Raw genomic sequence first — 10,890 nt, forward strand, 5'->3', positions numbered from 1 at the left:
CTTTACTTCCAATTATGTGGTCAATTTTGGAATAAGTGTGATGTGGTGCTGAGAAGAATGTATATTCTGTTGACTTGGGGTGGAGAGTTCTATAGATGTCTATTAGGTCCGCTTGGTGCAGAGATGAGTTCAATTCCTGGATATCCTTGTTAACTTTCTGTCTCGTTGATCTGTCTAATGTTGACAGTGGAGTGTTGAAGTCTCCCATTATTATTGTATGGGAGTCTAAGTCTCTTTGTAAGTCTCTAAGGACTTGCTTTATGAATCTGGGTGCTCCTGTATTGGGTGCATATATATTTAGGATAGTTAGCTCTTCCTGTTGGATTGATCCCTTTACCATTATGTAATGGCCTTCTTTGTCTCTTTTGATCTTTGATGGTTTAAAGTCTGTTTTATCAGAGACTAGGATTGCAACCCCTGCTTTTTTTTGTTCTCCATTTGCTTGGTAGATCTTCCTCCATCCTTTTATTTTGAGCCTATGTATGTCTCTGCATGTGAGATGGGTCTCCTGAAGACAGCAGACTGATGGGTCTTGACTCTTTATCCAGTTTGCCAGTCTGTGTCTTTTAATTGGAGCATTTAGTCCATTTACATTTAAGGTTAATATTGTTATGTGTGATCTTGATCCTGCCATTATGATATTAACTGGTTATTTTGCTCATTAGTTGATGCAGTTTCTTCCTAGGCTCAATGGTCTTTACATTTTGGCATGTTTTTGCAGTGGCTGGTACCGGTTGTTCCTTTCCATGTTTAGGGCTTCCTTCAGGGTCTCTTGTAAGGCAGGCCTGGTGGTGACAAAATCTCTAAGCATTTGCTTATCTGTAAAGAATTTTATTTCTCCTTCACTTATGAAACTTAGTTTGGCTGGATATGAAATTCTGGGTTTAAAATTCTTTTCTTTAAGAACGTTGAATATTGGCCCCCACTCTCTTCTGGCTTGTAGAGTTTCTGCCGAGAGATCTGCTGTCAGTCTGATGGGCTTCCCTTTGTGGGTAACCCGACCTTTCTCTCTGGCTGCCCTTAAGATTTTTTCCTTCATTTCAACTTTGGTGAATCTGGCAATTATGTGTCTTGGAGTTGCTCTTCTGGAGGAGTATCTTTGTGGCGTTCTCTGTATTTCCTGAATTTGAATGTTGGCCTGCCCTGCTAGGTTGGGGAAGTTCTCCTGGATGATATCCTGTAGAGTGTTTTCCAATTTGGTTCCATTTTCCCCCTCACTTTCAGGCACCCCAATCAGACGTAGATTTGGTCTTTTGACATAATCCCATACTTCTTGCAGGCTTTGTTCATTTCTTTTTCTTCTTTTTTCTTTTGGTTTCTCTTCTCGCTTCATTTCATTCATTTGATCCTCAATCGCTGATACTCTTTCTTCCAGTTGATCGAGTCGGTTACTGAAGCTTGTGCATTTGTCACGTATTTCTCGTGACATGGTTTTCATCTCTGTCATTTCGTTTATGACCTTCTCTGCATTAATTAGTCTAGCTGTCAATTCTTCCACTTTTTTTTCAAGATTTTTAGTTTCTTTGCGCTGGGTACGTAATTCCTCCTTTAGCTCTGAGAGGTTTGATGGACTGAAGCCTTCTTCTCTCATCTCATCAAAATCATTCTCTGACCAGCTTTGATCCGTTGCTGGCGATGGGCTGTGCTCCTTTGCAGGAGGAGATGCGCTCTTATTTTTTGAATTTCCAGCTTTTCTGCCCTGCTTTTTCCCCATCTTTGTGGTTTTATCTGTCACTGGTCTTTGATGATGGTGACGTACTGATGGGGTTTTGATTTAGGTGTCCTTCCTGTTTGATAGGTTTCCTTCTGACTGTCAGGACCCTCAGCTATAGGTCTGTTGGAGATTGCTTGAGGTCCACTCCAGACCCTGTTTGCCTGGGTATCAGCAGCAGAGGTTGCAGAAGATAGAATATTGCTGAACAGCGAGTGCACCTGTCTGATTCTTGCTTTGGAAGCTTCCTCTCAGGGGTGTACTCCACCCTGTGAGGTGTGGGGTGTCAGACTGCCCCTAGTGGGGGATGTCTCCCAGTTAGGCTACTCAGGGGTCAGTGACTCACTTGAGCAGGCAAACTGCCCCTTCTCAGATCTCAACCTCCGTGTTGGGAGATCCCCTGCTCTCTTCAAAGCTGTCAGACAGAGTCGTTCGCGTTTCACAGGCTCTACTCCTTTAGCTGAGCCCTGTCCCCAGAGGCGCAGTCTGCAGAGACAGGCAGGTTTCCTTGAGCTGCTGTGAGCTCCACCCAGTTCCAGCTTCCCAGCGGCTTTAGTTACCTACTTAAGCCTCAGCGATGGCGGGCGCCCCTCCCCCAGCCTCGCTGCTGCCTTGCGGTTAGATTGCCGCAGACTGCTGTGTTAGCAAGGAGAGAGGCTCCGTGGGCGTGGGACCCTCCCGGCCAGGTGTGGGATACAATCTCCGGTGTGCCGGTGTTACAGCGCAGTATTGGGGTGGGAGTTACCCGATTTTCCAGGTGTTGTGTGTCTCAGTTCCCCTGGCTAGGAAAAGGGACTCCCTTCCCCCTCGCGCTTCCCAGGTGAGGCGATGCCTCGCCCTGCTTCAGCTCTCGCTGGTCGGGCTGCAGCAGCTGACCAGCACCGATTGTCCGGCACTCCCGAGTGAGATGACCCCAGTACCTCAGTTGAAAATGCAGAAATCGCCGGTCTTCTGTGTCGCTCGCGCTGGGAGTTGGAGACTGAAGCTGCTCCTATTCGGCCATCTTGCTCCGCCCCCCGGAAGATTTTTATTTACATCGGATGGATTTATATAATGTATACAATGCTGCTTGAGTCGGTTCTGATGAGGAAAAATTGATGATACTGGAGAGAGGGCACAAGGGAAAGGGGTGGCCTAAATTGGAGCATGGACAGTGCCTGTAGTGATGGAAAATGCAGAGTACAGAGCAGGCAGATATACACGGAGATAGTGACAGGAGCCAGTAAGCTACTCTTCTAATTGTTTCTATTTTCTGGGTGAGGCAAGAAACAAGTTTATAAACTGAGTGTGAGGAGAGGGGAGGACTGTTGAGGGTGTGAGAAGAGAGGAGGCAGCATGGAATAGTCACACTGGCGAAGTGTGAGAATATGATGGCTTGGGAGTCATGGAGGTCTGGGTTTCAATCCCACCTCTAACACAGCTCCTGCTTCTGGGACCTTAAACAGGTTAAACCTCCCTGATCCTACTGTCTCAGAGTCAAAATGGAAATGAAGATACCTTAAAAACATCTGCTCTCACATCACACAGGATTGTTCTGAAGGTCAAATGAGATGCTATATGAAAACTCCTGACACACAGTAAACAACTTACAAATATTATTCGGTCCTTTTCGACATCCTCTTTCTTCTCTTCCACCCTCCCTCTATTTCTCTGTGTTTACCTAAGTATATATGAGTGAGGGCAAAATAAATGTCTCATTCGCAATTCAGAAATTTTAAAAAAGGAATTTTGGGACTCTTTCCAATTCTAATATCCAACCAAATAAGTCAGCCAAGCAACCAACGAATATTTGATTGGTTGCTCCTCTGTATCCAAAGTGTGCAGGTACTGGAGTGGAAGGATCTCAAGAGATATGTGATTATTTTTTTCTCAATTAAATAACCTTATGGCATAGGCAGAAAAAAAATAAATATAAGAAGGAAAGTTATTCCCCCATATGCACACCGTACTCTCTTAAACACAAACACTATGCATCCTTCAAGCCCAACTCTATGCAAACTAATAATAATTTGAGGATACCGAGAGATCAGTAAGTTCAAACTCCTCATTTTGCAAATGACACCCAGAAAAGAGAAGTTCTTTCAAATGTCACCACAGAGTTGAATAGCAAGACAAAAGCTGGAACCCAAGTCTTCTCACTCACTGGCCAGGATTCACTGAATTTTAGTTCATAAACGTTTCCTCCTCTTTCTCCTCCTTCTCATCCTACTACTGCTGCTAACAATAACAACAACATTTGCTGACTGCTTACTATGTGCCCAACTGCTTTCCATGCATTACTTCAGTTAAACCCATGATGTAGAGTCAATCATCATCTTTTTTGTTAATGAGAAAACTGTGGCCCAAATAACTTAGGCAAAAGGAAACCATTGAGGAATTGGGGATCTGAATATGAACACAGTCTTTCTCTTAAACCTCTGTTCATTCTACTTTCCCCTCATTTCCACTGGAAGTCAAATCCTGTAACAGCTCATCTGTGCCTTTGCTTCTGTTAGGGCCCTGAGTATTTAATGTCTTGGAGTTGTGGGTTTATGCCCATTGCTTCAAAGTTGTGGAAAGATGTTAGACATTAGATGTGAGCTCCTTAAAGACCCAGAATTCTGTCTTGTGCCCAACATAGCCAACTATGCATAGTAATCCTTCCCTCATTTATTAATTCATTCAAAAAATATTATTGAATCTCCACTCTGTGCCAGGCACTTAGCCAAGTGCTTGGAACTCAGCATTAAAATAAGTTCAAGGAGCTGATTTCCTTATTGGAGGCAAGGGGTACAGGTAGGAAAAAATGACACACACCATAAAACTGTAAACAGGTAACTGATCAAGATAATTTTACACAATGGTAAGTCCTTCAAAGACAATAAAAGAGGATGAGGTGATTGACATGATAAAGAGTGATCTGCTATAGTGGGTGCCACCTCCCTCCAGAAGTTCATGCACAAGGCCTTCCAAGGAAATTTCCAATATAAATGCCATGGCCATTTCCTTTTAGCCACAAATGTCAGATTATCCAGACACAAATAACAGGATTTACTCTTGCCAATACTGCACTCTCTGAATGTTGAAAAACAAAAGGCCAGAAATTGGCCTTTTCATCTGTTTCTCAGCACCATTTCAACAGCTTCCTCCTTTTGGACCACATAACTGTATTTTCCAAAGGCCTTACCATAGAGTCCATCATCTGAGAGGCTAATGTCATCCCTACATAATTTGTCTGTAATTGGAGGAGCTCTCATCTGTATTCCAGATGAGTTGGACCTGTGGGCTAAGGTGAATGGAACAGGAAGTTTTGTGGCATCAGCTTTGGAGGGTATTTTGTTGGGTTCTGTTCTCCTGCCAGAAATGCTTCTCATCGGCTGCGCTGAGGAGCAGGTAAGGATGCAGAGTCCCATCTGGAGACCCAAATGCTCTAGCCTCAAAGCCTCCTGCTTTCCCCAATTCCCACTTCAAGCTCCTCGCACATCACAGAGATAGTAACTCTTCCTTTGTGCACAGTACATTACAGTTTATATAATATTTGTACACTCTTTGTTTCTTCCTTGAAGGCAGGAGGTGGGAGGGTGATATAGACAGAAGCAAGAAAATGACTGCCATCCCCATTTTACTGAAAAGAAACCCAAGATTCAAGGGAGTTAAGAAACACACCCAAGGGCACGGGCACACAGCTAGGAAGTGGTGAAGCCAGAAAGTGAGCCAGGGTTCCTGACTTAGGATCTGTAACAGTCAGGGCCCTGGTGGGAAAGTCAGTATATTATGCTTTGGTCATTTGCAAAGAGAATAATAGATTAAAAGGGATTGTTTACAGAAGCACAGGCAAGGAGTACATAAACTGCGAGGGATGGTGGCACCTTACAGTTTGTAAAAAGAAAATGGGAAAACCTCTTCCCTTTCTGGCATAGAAGGGCAAGGAAGCCAAAAAGGACCACCTAATACAGTCTGTGGCTTTCAGTCAAAGGTCACAGCCAGCCCAAGGTGACCCCACAGAGAAGGAGACAGGGCAACAGATACCTTCTCCTCCTCCCTTCCCCTGCCTTTCCTTCCTGCTAATAAAATTCAAAATAAATCCAGATGGCAAAGAAGCCCACAGATACAGCCCATGCATGTCAGCCTGCTCAGACACAGCAGAGTGAAGGGAGGGGAGAGAATGTTTCCAGAGAAGCCAACAGAAGATACCCAGCTCAGACTCCAAGACTTTTCCAGCACCCCACCCGGCCTCCTGCTTGAGCGATGATTGCAGCTGATACCTGAGCACATCCTCTTTTGAAGGAGGTGACATTTTGGTTAATCCTAGTGATTTTTCATCTTGCAAATACTGGGTCACCTTTTTCATGTGGTGTTTAGCAGGGATGAGCTTTAGAGCAAGGCTCAGTCATATAATTTGTGCGTTTAACAGCTTCGTGTATCCTGTAAAAGTTGTATTCGTATTCATCTCCAGAATCTGAAATCTAGATTTCAGAGCTCCTCCAAGTGAAGCCTTAAGCTCAACTGCAGATATAGATTTCCACCTCTGCGTAGCTCTAACTCCAGAGAGGTCCAGAGCAACCATCCCCCAAACTATCATTGATACAACTTGCCGTTAAAGGAGGGCAAGAAAATAAAAATATCAGTGTGTATCAAAAAGTCAAGGTCAGGGAGACTAGTAAAGCAAAGTCAGAATCTCCCCTGAGGTCAGGAAGGGCTGTCCTGCCAGTGAGGATGCTGTACAGGAGGACCGGCAGGAGGAGCCAGGAAGTTCTGAACTCAATAAATAAGGAAGGAATCCAAGCAAGTTGCCAAACTAAGTAGGTATCAAAATCTAGGGATTGGTGAACTAAAAAGGCAAGCACTGACAAGATCAAGAGATAAAAGTAAGTGAGAAGTCAGGCTTGGGTAAAAGCTGCAATCAGGCTCTGGCGTAGCTGGGCCTGCCATGGCCCTTTATATGTATAAGGAACACCTATGTTGAAAGGGCCTTTGAGAGGGCAGCAGCAACAGGCAGACAGGTAGAGGCCGGGTTTCCCAAAGTGAAGGCCAACAAGATTGAGTTCTGCCAATTGGGACGATGGCCTCTGGAGGCAGGAGGCACTCTGGCCTCTCAGAACCACTCATATTCTTTCCCTCCTTTGATCATGGCCCTGTCTTTTGAAGATGCCCTGATGGCAGGAACAGCCATGTATCAAAATGATAAGGAGATGTTGGTCAAAGGACATATAATTACAGTTAGAGTGTAGGAATAAGTTCACAAGATCTACAGTATGGCATGGTGACTAGAATTAATGAAGTATCTTGTAGTCTTGGAAAAATGCAAAGAGAATAGATGTGTTCTCACCACAAAATTTGTAACTTTGTGAGAGAATGCATCTGTTAATTAGCTAGTTCTAACCATTCCACAATGTATACATACTTCAAACAACCCACTCTACACAATAAATACATACAATTTTCTGTTGATTTAAAAAAATTTTTTAATTGTTAAAAAATGACTCTTGAATAACCAGACACTGGTATTATCTCCTGTATTTTGTCCTTGGCGGTTCACTTCTGCTTTTCTCAGATGAGAAAGAATCATGGTCAGATTTAGCATCCGAATATGTGCCATCAAGATGGCACATATTAAACACTTACTTACAAGACACAGTGCTAATTTTCCAGAGGAAAGCATCTAGAAACAATGTCAAGGATGGCAGAATCAAAGGACACATAGGGTGTCCCTCCTGCATGTCACTTCTGAGCTACTGACTCATCCCAGGCACGGCTTTATCTAAACTTCTAAAGTAAACATTGTATATCCTTATCATTTCAGCTACTGTTATGAGCAACCAGGAGTGTCCTATTTGATCTAAATGCACTGTCACATTTAATTCTCACAGTCACTTGAGGGAGGCACTCTGTCCCATCTTATGATTCAGACTTAGAAAAGTAAAGTAACTTGACAAGGGTAGCACATCCAGTGGCAGAGCCAGACTTGAAATTCAGTTCTGTCCAACTCCAAAAGCTCATGCTCGTAACCACTAAACTACACTGTCTCTCATTGTGCTCACCTGATGTCTGACCCTGGCTAGCACTAGCTCCATTTCAGCCACACAAAATAAGATTGAGCATTATGACCCTGCTCAGAGCACCTGACCCTCATTGCAAACCCAGTTCAATCTTGTTACTCCCATCTCAGTGCAGGATAATTGCCATGGTCTCACCTAGCTATGCAGCTGAGACAGGACATGCTGATCCAAGGGCAGGGGCTCTTGGCTCCCTGCTCTGTTTCTATAGTCACTGCTGTGTGTGACAGGAAAGAGAGATGTATTGTAGCCCAAAGCAGGAGGCTAGAGGCTTGCAGGTGAATACTGCTCCACACACTACCAAGGGACAAAGCGGCCCCAGGCTACCCTGCAAGAAACCAAACAGCCCTCATTCCTGCTGAATATGTTCCCGCTGCAAATCAATAGCAGATCAGGCTGATATTCTGTTAAATGAAAATGCAAGGTGAAGAATAACATATATAATGCTATATCATTATTGGGGGGAAAAAAACGTGTTTGTGTATGCAAAGAAAAAATCTGAAGAACAGAAATAAAACTGCTAATAATGACCACTTCCGTGCAATAGGATTAAGGGCAGGGCAATGGCTATTGTATAGCGTTAAATACTTTGCACCTTACATAATTCTTAAAAATTAAAGAAAAACATATCCATTGATCTTCACAGTAAGGCTACACCAATATAGCCTGGGTGTCATGAAATCCTGCCCAAAGAGGTTAGTCTAATGGGCTTGAATGAGGCCCTTACTGTGAGCTTCAAATTTTACGAAACAGACCCACAGAATTTAAAGACGGAGATATGTCCTGTGCAGGCAAAACACAAGTACCCAACTGTGTTTGTTCTCCAGCAGGGGTATACATCCCTTCACCCTACCTGTGATCAGTTTATGTTCGTACTCTGTCTGTAAATTAACTTCGCCTCCACTCCATCACACCTGCCAGAGCTCCCACTGACACAGGCCACATGTAAATTCAACTTGAGAGCGAGGCACGGTTCACCTTGTGCTGTGAATCAGACCAGGAAATCACCAAAAGCCTCATATAAATTAACTGCCTTCCTGAAAAAGAGAATACTCGAAAGTTCAAAGCAAAAACTGCTAGGATTACTTCCTCTTCACCTTTCCTTGTGCCTGATATTCATAAAGCACACTGAAACGGAAAGTTACAGCACACATTCACGTGCAGGCTCTCATTCGAACCTCACAACACCCCTGTACACGTGGACTGGGTAGAAATGATGCCTATACAGATGAGGAGACTGAGGCAAAGAAATAAGAATTCACTAATGAAGCTATCGAGAATGCAAGGATCAGTGACCACAAGCTAGGAATCCAGATCCCTAGAGAAGCTTTGCCATTTATTCATTCATTCAGGTATTTGCAAATATTTGCTGAATACCTATTAGGTGGCAGCTCTATGATCGGCATTTGTGAAACAATGGTGAGCTCATAGGGTGTTTACGGCCCACAGGAATGGCAGACATCAATCAAATGATCAAAAATTACTGTGTTGAGAAGCAAACACTATTTTATGGTAAAAGCGTAAAACACAAGAGGCCCCTTTCTTTTAGCCTGAAAAATAAGGATGTGTAGGAGTGAACTCGACATCCTAGAAACAGCATTGTGCAGAGAGGTTCTGTGGCTTAAGTGAATATGATACTTCTAAAGAACTAAAAGAACTCGAAATGAGAAAAAGGCAGAAACCAATGCAAGGAGAAACTACAGAAGGAAACATGGACTAGACTACACACAATTTTTGTAAGCTATATTAAGGATTGTGACCTTTATCCTAAAGCTTATCAGAGGCTATTAAACAAGCTTAATTGTGTGTTGGAGTGGGTAGGGAATAGGATGATCAGGTTTGCAGTGTTAAGTCATTATGTATCAACCTAATGTCCATGAAAAATTGCCATCCATGAAAATTACTCAGAATTCAATGTGTTCCCCTACCTCCTGTGCTCTCTTATTAGTTCCTGCAGGCTCTAGTACATATCTAATTAGGTGCCAATAAAATAAGCAATAATGAAAAATGCCCTCCTAAATGGGGGTCTCCTACTGCCCAACCCTTGATTTCACCACCAGTGGTTTTTAATGAGACCTTCAATTGTAAAGTCCCCTTAAAGAACACAGAGAATTTGTCACCTTGAGGTAGCGAATATCAAAATTTATATTGAAGCAGTGTAAAACCACACACGTAACACTGGAGACTAGTGTAACGTCTATTCCACATTTGAAGAAATGACCAAATGGCTCATTTGCAGTCAGTTACGATGTAAGATTATGTCCCTGGCTATTACACATCAGCACCAAGACACACTCAAGGCATACAAATCTTACAAGGACAATGGGCCGTATCTCTGTGGTGTTGAAGTCATGAACCTATCAATACTTCAAATCCCAGGAAGGAGGGAGTCTTTGAATCTAAAAACAATACACATAAGCCTTCTAGCATCTGAAGACCAACTGATCTGCTATACTTGGAGTTTATAACAAGGTGGATTTGGGCCCAACAGGGAAGTGGTCTTGTGAGGTGACCAGCAAACCCAGTCTCAGAGAGTGATACATAAAACTTAGCCTGTGTGTTTTTTCTTCAGTTTATAAGTTGGATACTTTGTTCTTCTTCCATGATAAAAGTATTCTCACACCAAACAGGGAGAAGGAAGCAGAGAATAAGAAAATCCAAGCCCTGGGTGCTAGCCCAGAGAAAGCTATTTGACTCTCTTGAGTGACTACAGATGGAGCAGGGGGTGGAGGGAGTGGTAAAGAATAAGCTCCCCGGAAAAAAAGGAATAAAGAAGGACCCCTAGGCGCTGGCTGTAGTCTGCCACTGACTTATGTTGTATCCCTGGACAACTTACTTCTTTACTTCATGTCACGCCAAATATTAGGTTCCAGCCCATGCCGAGGTTTGAGGGGAGTGGGTGGATGGGTGGCAAATCGCTGAAAGAACACCAGGGGGGTGGGGAGGGGGCACGCTAGGCAGGTGAAATATGGTTTTATTCCGCTGCTCTCTCAGCAGCAGCTCTCTCACACTGTTTGCCTTTATCTCGGCTGCCTGCTCCAGCTCTGTGGCTCCTGCCATTCCCTCACTTACAGCCACATTTCCTGGCCTGCGATTCTGGCTCTCTCTTACAAGGTCAACAGCTTCCCTCTCTCCCTCTGGGCA

General features: G+C 43.6%; 1 protein-coding gene across 1 annotated transcript in view; it reads right to left on the reverse strand.

Annotated features, from left to right (window-relative positions):
* The window catches only part of NELL1 (neural EGFL like 1), a 956,032-nt gene that overhangs the window by 751,569 nt on the left and 193,573 nt on the right, over positions 1 to 10,890 (reverse strand). The gene's annotated exons all lie outside the window — the stretch shown is intronic.

This window comes from Piliocolobus tephrosceles, chromosome 13 (genome assembly GCF_002776525.5).
Source record: "Piliocolobus tephrosceles isolate RC106 chromosome 13, ASM277652v3, whole genome shotgun sequence".
Classification (NCBI taxonomy): domain Eukaryota; kingdom Metazoa; phylum Chordata; class Mammalia; order Primates; family Cercopithecidae; genus Piliocolobus; species Piliocolobus tephrosceles.